We start from the raw sequence: 10,421 nt of genomic DNA, 5'->3' as shown, positions 1-10,421 counted from the left end.
GCTGGATGGCTCAGTGGTTTGAGAGCCAGGCTTAGAGACAGGAGATCAAATCCGGCCTCAGAAACTTCCTAGTTGTGTGACCCTGGGCAAATCACTTAATCCCCATTATCTAGCCCTTACCACTCTTCTGCCTTGGAACATAGTATTCATTCTAAGACAGAAGGTGAGGGTTAAAAAAATCCATAGAAATAATACAAAAGGAAAAACATGTCCCTCCCCCCAAAAAAAATCCTATAATAAAGAAAAATTATTCTAAAATGATAAAGAAATTCTGCCACATAGGAAAACCCAGGTACAAAACTATTATAGAGTGAACACTAGAAGAGATAAGAGAATTGCCAGGAGGTAAGATTAATTGCAGAATGAACATATTAAATTAAAAGAAAAATCTTTTTTCAACTATACAGCACACCCTTTGGACCTCCCCCACAAAAAGGAAAGAAATAAAAGAGTAGCTTATGAAAATGCAAAGCAACAAATAATATGGAATATCAATGAAAAAGGGGAAAAGAAGATAAATATTTTCTAAACATGGATAAATAAATATAGCTGTACAAAGATCAATGGGTAAGGAGAACAAAATTGAAGAACAAGATCAAAATGTCAAATAACTGCAGAAATAATTAATGACACTAGAAAGATCCAGAAGATCAGTTCTTTGCTTTAATATTTTGATGGATCAGTAGCTTCATTGTTATGAGCACTCCCTCCATCACCAAGGCAAATTCTAACCTCCTTGTACTGTCTCATCTTATGTGATTCTCCTCCTGGCTTTCCACAAAACCATCACAGACTACCCTGACCCAATGATCTGAAGTCCTTTCTTTCATTTAAAAAAAAAAAAACAAAGCAAAACATCTTGGTATTACCAATGTACTCAAGCTGCATTCTCGATTATATGATCTGAGCTCCCCTTTCCTATGATGATATCTTTCCTACCACTTCTCACACACAAGCCCACCTTGGTCAAATGATTTGCTGCTTGAAGGACTGTTGTGAGGATCAAATGAGACCATACTTGTAAAGCAATTAGCATAGTGCCTGGCACATACAGACACTATATAAATGCTTAATCTCTTCCCTCTCTTTGGAAATTTTATATTGCTGTTTGAATGTGAGATTATATTATTGTTGGTATTTTGCAAATTATTTATATCCTATGTATGCTACTTACCACAGTTTAAGAAATATCATGGAAATTCTTCTCTTCTCCTGTGTTAAATGCTCTTTTTCTGTCTATCTTATTGGATCTTTATTGAAAAAAATAATAATTGTAAGTAGCAAAGTCAAAGACATCCCATTTTGAGAAAACTTGCAACAAAAAAACAAGCTACCCCACATAGTATTACAGTTATGCCTTCTACATCATCACTTTCCCCATCATGGTTTCAATATATTGCAGGTCAGCAAAAGAAATTAAATGGGAATTTGGGGGGAGTTTTTCAGAAGCTACAGACATGTGATGGCCAGCAGATGACCCAGAAAATGCATACTTAACCCAAAATTTACAATAAGGTACTATAAACACTCCATAAAAGAAAAAGATGAAATTTAGATTTCCTCTCTGATATGAAGGGAGGGTCAAAAAAATCTTACTCAGATTTTTCTAGATCCTGGGTGTGCCAGAACCCCTAATCCACACAATTGGAAGGGATAACTATACTGTTATTCTGGTTGTTTTATGTTATAAATACATATGATATTTTATGTGGATGATTCATTAATATGTTGATAAAATTGTAACCGATTCTACCCAAAATTATGAGAATCTTTGAAAAAAATAAACTTATGCTGTTCAAAAACGTTTCCTAAATGCAGAAGACCCCACCTCTTGCCTATGCCCAACTTTCCTTCAGCTCAGTCTAAGGATTAAAATGTGAAATTTTCTGCATACACCAATTCACACATTTATCATATTGCTGTTGAAGCTATGGCACTGAATGAGATTGCTAAGAGAAAAGGGGGAAATGATGGGAAAAAATGGCCAACATTAGCTCCTTTGGGAATACTCTTCTAAATGGGATCAGTCAGAAAGGGGAAAAGCTACCAAACTCTTCATGATGAACTTCCACTCTCTAGACAAGAAGCACATAATCCATCACAGGACCTTAAAAAAGGAAGCTTTTCCAGGTCAGTACAATGTGCCAGAGTATGTGCCATTAGTACAAGCCTTCAAGAATCCAGAGTCACCTCTATACTTTCACGGAGTAGCAGAGGAGTTTGGTAAACTTATGGGGGGAAAAACTCAATAAAAGACTCATTGGGAGCAGCTAGATGGCTCAGTGGATGGAAAGCAGAGCCTGGAGTGAAGAGGACTTGGATTCAAATTTGGTCTTAGATACTTCCTAGCTGTGTGATCCAGGGTAAATTGCTTAATTCCAGCTGCCTAGACCTTACCACTCTTCTGCCTTGGAACCAATACTTAGTCTCCATTATAAGACATAAGATAAGAGAAAGGAGAGAAAAGAAAAGGCTTGTGCTTAATAATTATCATTGTGAAATTACAATGGTACTCTGGCAAAAAATAAAATAAAATAAAAATTATCCCCTCATGCCAAATACTATAAGAAAGTTCATCTGTATCAAGAACTTAAATATAAAAAGAACCATTAAAAAGTTAGAAGAAATAAGAATAGTAATTTTGTCTCAGCTTTGGAGAGCAAACAACTTTTGTTCATTGGAAAAAATAAAATATTGGTAATGAGATAGATGAAATTTGTTTCATTACAAAAATTTACATGGGAATGCATTATAACTGAGATAAAAAGAAAAATGACAAATAAAAGGAAAATGTTTGTACTAAATATATAAAAATAAACAAAATGGCTCAATGGGAATATGATTGGGGATATTGACTTTAAATGATCACTCTATTGCAAATATTAATAATATGGAAATAGGTTTCGAACAATGATACATATAAAACCCAGTGGAATTGCTTGTTGGCTCCAGGAGGGGGGAGGGAGGAGGGGAGGGAAAGAGCATGAATCATGTAACCATGGAAAAATATTATAAATTAATTATTTAAATGAAATTTTAAAAGTATACAAAAATGAGATATAAATATTTAAAAGAAAAAAAAAACAACAAAACAGGGTGCAACTAGGTGGCACAGTAAATGGAGAGCCAAGCCTGAAGTTGGGAAGTGAGGGTTCAGATCTGACCTCAGATACTCCTTAGCTGTGTGATCCTGGGCAAATCACTTAAGCCCATTTGCTTAGTCTTCCTGCTCTTCTGCCTTGAAACCAATACTTAGTATCAATTCTATGATAGAAGGTAGGATTTAATAAACAAATAAATGAAAGAAACAAAATATTTCCTAATGGTTAAATGATCAAAAGATATGCAGAAATAATTTATAGAAACATCATACACAAATTATTTTTTAAAATCACTTGTGAAATGTTCAATCTTAGTAATCAAAGAAATGTAAACTAAAACAATACTGATATGCTATCTCGCATCCATCAAATCATCAGAAATAAATTAAATGGACAAACTCAATGTTTATTAGACTGTGGAGAATTTTTTCATGTAATCATAGAATATCCCAGTGGGAAGGGATCTCAGAGGCTATATTTAGTCTAAGCAGTACCTGAAATCTAAGGTCCCTTCCAACTCTAATGATACAGTCTTATGGATGGTACCCTGTCACAGTTACAAAAAAAATCATGCATAAACTATATAAGAACAACTCTAAAACAATAATGTCTGAAATAAATGAAAATTGAGAAAGTCTGATATCAGAATGTGAAACAAATATATAAAACCAAGAGTCATTCATGAATAGTCAGTCAAAAGATATCAATGAACATCTTTAAAAAGAAGAAATGCAAACTATTAACAACTCTTTGAAAAATTAATCTAATAATAGCGAAATAATAGAGAAAAAATAATAGAGAAATGCAAAAATAATTCCAAGATATCACCTCACACCTAATAAATCAGTAAAAAGGTAGAAAAGCAATCGATGTTGGCAGAACTATGGGAAAAAAGGAATACGAGTATACATTTGGTGAAACTATGAACTGATCCAGCCATTCTAAAAAACAACTTTAAATTATAGGACAAAAATCACTACACTATTTATGAAATTTGACCCAACACTACTACTATTGAGCATATACCTAAGGAAGATTCAATGCAGTAGGGAAAACCCCATACTTACCAAAATAGTTATAGTAGTACTTTTTTATGTTTAAAAAAAAAAATACTGGAAACAAGACAGTTACCCATCTATAGGGAAATTTTGTTGTTCCTGTTTCAGTCATGTCCAATTCTTGGGATCCCATTTGGGGTCTTCTTGGCAAAGATCCTGGAGTGATTTGTCATTTCCTTGCTCATTTTACTGAAATTGAAGCAATTGACTTGCCCTGACTTGCCCACACAACTAGTAAGTGTCTGAGGCTAAATTTGAGCTCAAGATCAGTCTTTCTGGCTCCAGTTGCTGTTGGGAAATAAATATGAGGAATTCACAAAAACATGGGAAGATGTCTACGAACTGAAGCAGTGCAAAGAAAGTAAAACCATGAGAATAATATGCATAGTTATTACAATAATATAAATTAAAACAACACTAAAAGAAAGCTGAATTCAGATAAGTGGTAATGATCAATCAATGTCCTAGAAAACAGATGAAACTATTTCCCTCCCTTTAGAAAAGATGGAAATTTTATTGATGGAAATGTTGCCTATAATATCAGGCAGTCATTTTGTTGATTAATTTTTATTAATTTTTTCTTTGTTAAAGGAATGGGGTAGGAAAAATTGGAAAATTATGGTGATAAACAAAAATATCAGAAAAATAGTAAAGGTAAAAATGAAAATAACTGGAGGAATATTCAATGTTCATAGATGGGTCAAATTGCATCATTAAAATGACAATATTGCCAAAATTAATTTATACATTTGATACTATGCCAATCAAAAGTGCCAAGAGACTCCCTTATATTACTGGATAAAAATCTTAATAAACTAGGTATGATAGCTCAGTGACCTTAGAGATGACCTGAAACAGCTACATGGCACAGTAGATAAGGCTTAACTTCTGTTTGCTTCAGGAAACTGCAGGATAATAATAGCATCTTCCCCACAAGGGTTGTTAGGAGGATGAGATAATATATGCAAAGCACTACATAAATGCTAGCTATTATTATATGGAAAAAATAGTAAAGAATATTAAGGAATATGTGGAAGAAAAAATGTAAAATGGAGGTAGACTTGCATTCCTAGAGTTTTAGCATTCCTAAAAATATTGCAAAATACTTACCAAAACTATTAGGTAATAGGCAAAAATAATTGTGATAATAAAAAGTCAATGGAAAAAATACAGATGCCAGATATATAACCAAATACTAATAATAGTGTTCATTAAATCTATTTAAAAAACAAAAGAGATAAATTAAATAACAAATGTGCTTAGGAAAACTGGTTAGCACTGTGATAGGAGGTGAATTTAGAAAAGGTGACAGTCTCATCAAAGCAGAACAAAACACAAAACAAGTAATCAATAAAGGAGGGATGAGATGGAAGTAGTGATTTCATACTTAAATTTAACAAGCTTTTATTAAACTCCTACAATTTGCTAAATTCAGACAACTTTTTTCATTGGGAAAAATAAAAGAAATTATAAGCAATGAGGTACATGAAGTGAGATAAAAAGAAAAATAACCCATTGAAAGAAAATATTTGCTTGTTAACCACCATATAACACAGTGAATTCCAATTAGATAATAGACTGGAACATTAAAAAAAGAAAAAAGAAAAAACTTTAACAAAAGTGGAGGAAACTAGAATAACATTTTTCTTAGAGTTGCTAATGATTTTTCTTCCACTAAACAGAAGGAAGTACTAAGCATGAAATAGATATACTTGATTACATTAAAATGAAATCTGTACAACCAAAAATAGAAACAAAAATGGAACAAATTGGTGCAAAGTATTATCAGATCTGTTAGATAAAAATTTGACATCTAACATATACAATGAACTATTAAAATTTTACAAAAGCAATTTATAATCCCTAAAGGATAGGCAAGGAACACCAATAAAATACAGATTGGAAATTATAATGATGATGATTATGATAGAATTTATGTAACACTTTAAGATTTCCAAAATTTGATAATATTCAAAAAATTATTCTTTCTCCTTAATGATCAAAGATGCTAATTTAAACAATTCTAAAAACCATATTGGGGCAGCTAAGTGGCTCAGTGAATAAAGCTCTAGACCTAGAGATGAGAAGCCCTGGCTTCAAATCTGACCTCAGATACTTCCTAGTTATATGACCCTGGACATGTCACTTAACCTCCATTGTCTAGCCCTTACCATTCAGCTGCCTTGGAACCAATACTCAGCATTGATTCTAAAATGGAAGGTAAGGATTAAAAAAAAACAACATATTAAACACTTACCAAATTGGAAAAAAAAATTTTAGCAACGAAACATTGTCACGGCTGTAGAGAAACAACTACAAACATTCATTGATGGTAGAATTCCAAATTAATAAAACATTTTAGAAAAGCAAAATTCTAGCACTATGAAATAAAAATCACAAAAAATATATTTTAATTGATTTATTGGTAACAAGTATGAGGTAGATGCTATTATTACTCCCATTTTACATTTGAGATTAAGGATATAGAGTATGCCATAGTCACATAGCCTAGGAAATAACTGAAGCATTATTTTAACTCACACTTTCCTGACTGCATCACTAGCACTCCATCCACTGCATCACTAGCTGCCTTCTAAAGCAGTAGAAGTTGATCCCTCAACAGTCATAATCAGTTGACATTTTCTTCATTGTGATTCCTCCGTGAGGTACCAAAATATCTGATTATCAACTGACATTAGAAAATAATTGTTTCATCCTACCCCAAAGTAATCCATCATTCTCATCTCCCTCCCACCAGAATCTTAAACTTTGTCCCTAGAAAGCCAGGGTCGGAAAGGTAAGCTTGTCTTGAACAAGGCTTCCATGTTACTTTCTGACCATCACCATTCCATGCTATCTCATATATATCCCCCTCTACTAGCTCCCTTTTAGCTTCCCTCATTAGAATATAAGTTCCTTGAGGGCATAGGAATTACTTATGCCTTAATTACTTATATTTGTTAGTATTTCTTAAATACTACTTTTACCTTAATTACTTATATTTGTTAGTATTTCTTAAATATATATAATATAATTATAGCACTTACCTCCCAGAGTTATTGTAAGGCTCAAATGATATATTTTTAAAGTTCTTTGCATAGTGCCTAGAACAGAATAGGCACTATATAAATGCAAGTTGTTGCTGTTATTATTTTATAACTCTCCACTGACTATATCACCCTTGACAAAGCCCTAAGCCATCTGTGTCCTCCCAAAATTCTCAAGACTGCAAAGAGAAAGACCAGGTTCCAGTGTTCATTGGAATCAGAAATTTCCTCTGCTAATGAAGTCATTATCTGGTCTTCCCCTCCTTGCCAAAAAAAAAAAAAGTCCATTCTATATAAATGATGCTGCTATTATTATCATCACTATTTTAGAGATGAAAAATTGTAAATGGCAAAAATATAAGAGGGAGGACCAAGATGTCTAAGAAAAGGCAAGGTTCTCCCCTGAGCTTTCCCAAATTTCCCTCAAAAAGCATTAAAATAATGGCTCAAGATGAATTCTGAAGTGGCAGAACCAACAAAATGATGGGTTGGAACAATTTTCCTTTCCAGAACAACTTAGAAGGTCAGCAGGAAAAGTCTGACTTTGTAGGAGAAGAGTGGAATGCAGTCCAGCACAGACCACGTGAATAGAGTGTGCCCCAACAGGTCAGCACAGGGTTTAGGGGCAAGTGAGTCAGAGGTGGTGGCTCTCAGACCATAGATGGCAAAGGGGTTAGACAATGGGTCAGAAGGAGATCACAAAAGACCCTTTGCTGATATTGGGAACAGGTCTCTGTTGCATTGCCCAGATGTGGTTCTGGGTCACAGTCCCAAGGTGAAGAGGAACATTAGCAGGAGCAAGGACCCTGGACACAGTTTCAGGGCAGAAAGAGTACTTGTAGTCATCACAGACCAGAGCACAGGCCAGGAGAGCAGTGGCCAAACTCTCCCTTAGATCATACTATCTTAGAAGATCTGAAAACTTACAGAAGCTCAGAACTAGCTCTGAAAGCAGCAACATGAACAATCTGAAGCTTCCTCTCTACCTTGAGAACAGAATCCAATTTTAACATAAAGTTAAAGTTCAAGAAATGGACTAGAAAATGAGCAAATAAAAAGAACCTGGTCATATAAAGTTACTGTGGTGACAGACTGTCAAAACACAGACTCAGAAGGACAACAATGTCAACAGAGTTACATGCAAAACCTCAAAGAAAATCATGAGTATAGAAATCTATCTTGCCCTATAGGGAAGTAGGAGGGGGGCTGTATAAGAAAAAGCTAATAGAAGGACAGACAGATAGAAGGATGTGGTAGTCAGAAGCAAAACAGTTTTGAGAAGAAATAGAATGAAAGGAGAGAAAGAAGGATAAACAGGAGGAAAGTAGGATGGAGGAAAATCACAATTCGTAATCATAATTGTGACTGTGAAAGGGATGAGCTCACCCATTAAAAAAAAAACAGAGCACATAACAGAGTGAACTAAATGATTTAGACATAGTCATAAGCAAAATTAGGAGAGCATGTAATAGTTTACCTGTCAGATATATGGATAAGGGAAAAATTTATGACCAAGACATTGAGAGCATTACAGGATGCAAAGTGAATATTTTTATTACATCAAATTATAAAGGCTTTGCACAAACAAAACAAATGCAACCAAGACTAGAAGAAAAGCAAAAAAACTGGGGGAGGGGAGAATGTTTACATTTCTCTGATAAAGGCCTTATTTCTCAAATATATGGAAAACTGAGTCACATTTATAAAAATATACATCATTCTTCTAATTGATAAAAGATCAAGGATATGAATAGGCAGTTTCCAGATGAAATAAGAGCTATCTATAGTCACAGGAAAAAAAGTTTTAAATCACCATTGATTAAGGAAATGCAAATTAAAATAACTCCAAGGTACTACATCTCATACCTAACAGATTAGCTAATATGACAGAAAAGGAAAATGACAAATACTGGAACACTAATGTTCTGTTAATGGAGTTGTAAACTGATCCAATTATTCTGGAAAGCAATTTGAAACTCTGCTCAAAGAGCTAGAAAGTTCTGCACACCCTTTGACCCAGAAATACCACTATTAAGTCTATATCCCAAAGAGATTTTTTTTTCAAGGAAAAGGACCTATTTGTACAAAAATATTTATAACAGCTCTTTTCGTAGTGGCAAAGAATTGGAAATTGAGAGAATGCCCCATCAATTTGGAGAATGGCCCAGTAAGTTGTAGTATATGATTGTGATGGAATACTATTGTGCTATAAGAATTGATGAGCTGAATACCTTCAGAAAAACCTGGAAAAGGCAATAGACTCCTGGTCTTCTAGTATGCATGGAGAGGGTATGTAATAGCCAGGAGGAGGCAATGGTAAAGAAGAAGGGGTCCCCTACTACCAAATAAAAAATATATCCTCTCTCACACATTCTAACAGTTAAAGACTAACTTGGCATTGATAAATCTTTCTTTAAAAATGTAAAAAAGGGGCAGCTGGGTAGCTCAGTGGAGTGAGAGTCAAGCCTAGAGACAGGAGGTCCTAGGTTCAAACCCGGCCTCAGCCACTTCCCAGCTGTGTGACCCTGGGCAAGTCACTTGACCCCCATTGCCCACCCTTACCACTCTTCCACCTATGAGACAATACACCGAAGTTAAGGGTTTAAAAAAAATGTAAAAAAGAAAAACCTGGAAAGACTTGAACTGATGCACAGTGAAGTGAGCAGAAGGAGAACATTATACACAGTAGCAACTATATTGTAAAATGAACAACTATGAATGGCTTAGCTATTCTCAGCAATATAATGATCTAAGATAATTCCAGAGGAATTATGAGGGAAAACACTATCTACCTCCATAAATAGAACTGATGTACTCTGAATACAAATAGGAGTACACTTTTTTCTTTATTTTTCTCAGGTGGGGGTTGTCTGCTTCTTTTCACAAGACAACTAATATGAAAATACATTTTGTATGACTGTACATCTATAGCCTATATCAAATCAATTGCCTTCTCAACGGAAGGGGAAGAGAATTTGGAAATCGAAAATTTTTTAAGCTAATGGGGAAATTGTTTTTACGTGTAACAGGGGAAATAAAATATTTAAAAGACAAAACAAAAAACAAGAGACTTGTGAAAAATCACAGAACTAGGGCCTCCTAAAAACCTAGGTCTTCCTGACTCAAACTTCAGTGCTCTGACCATGGCTTCCTTTTGCTATATTGGTTGTTGTAAGCAGGCTTTTAGTGGGAGGGTAGTGCCAATGGCATAGGCT

The sequence above is a fragment of the Gracilinanus agilis genome, chromosome 6 (genome assembly GCF_016433145.1).
Source record: "Gracilinanus agilis isolate LMUSP501 chromosome 6, AgileGrace, whole genome shotgun sequence".
Taxonomy (NCBI): domain Eukaryota; kingdom Metazoa; phylum Chordata; class Mammalia; order Didelphimorphia; family Didelphidae; genus Gracilinanus; species Gracilinanus agilis.
The sequence above is the reverse complement of the archived record's forward strand: the minus strand, read 5'-3'. Positions refer to the sequence as shown.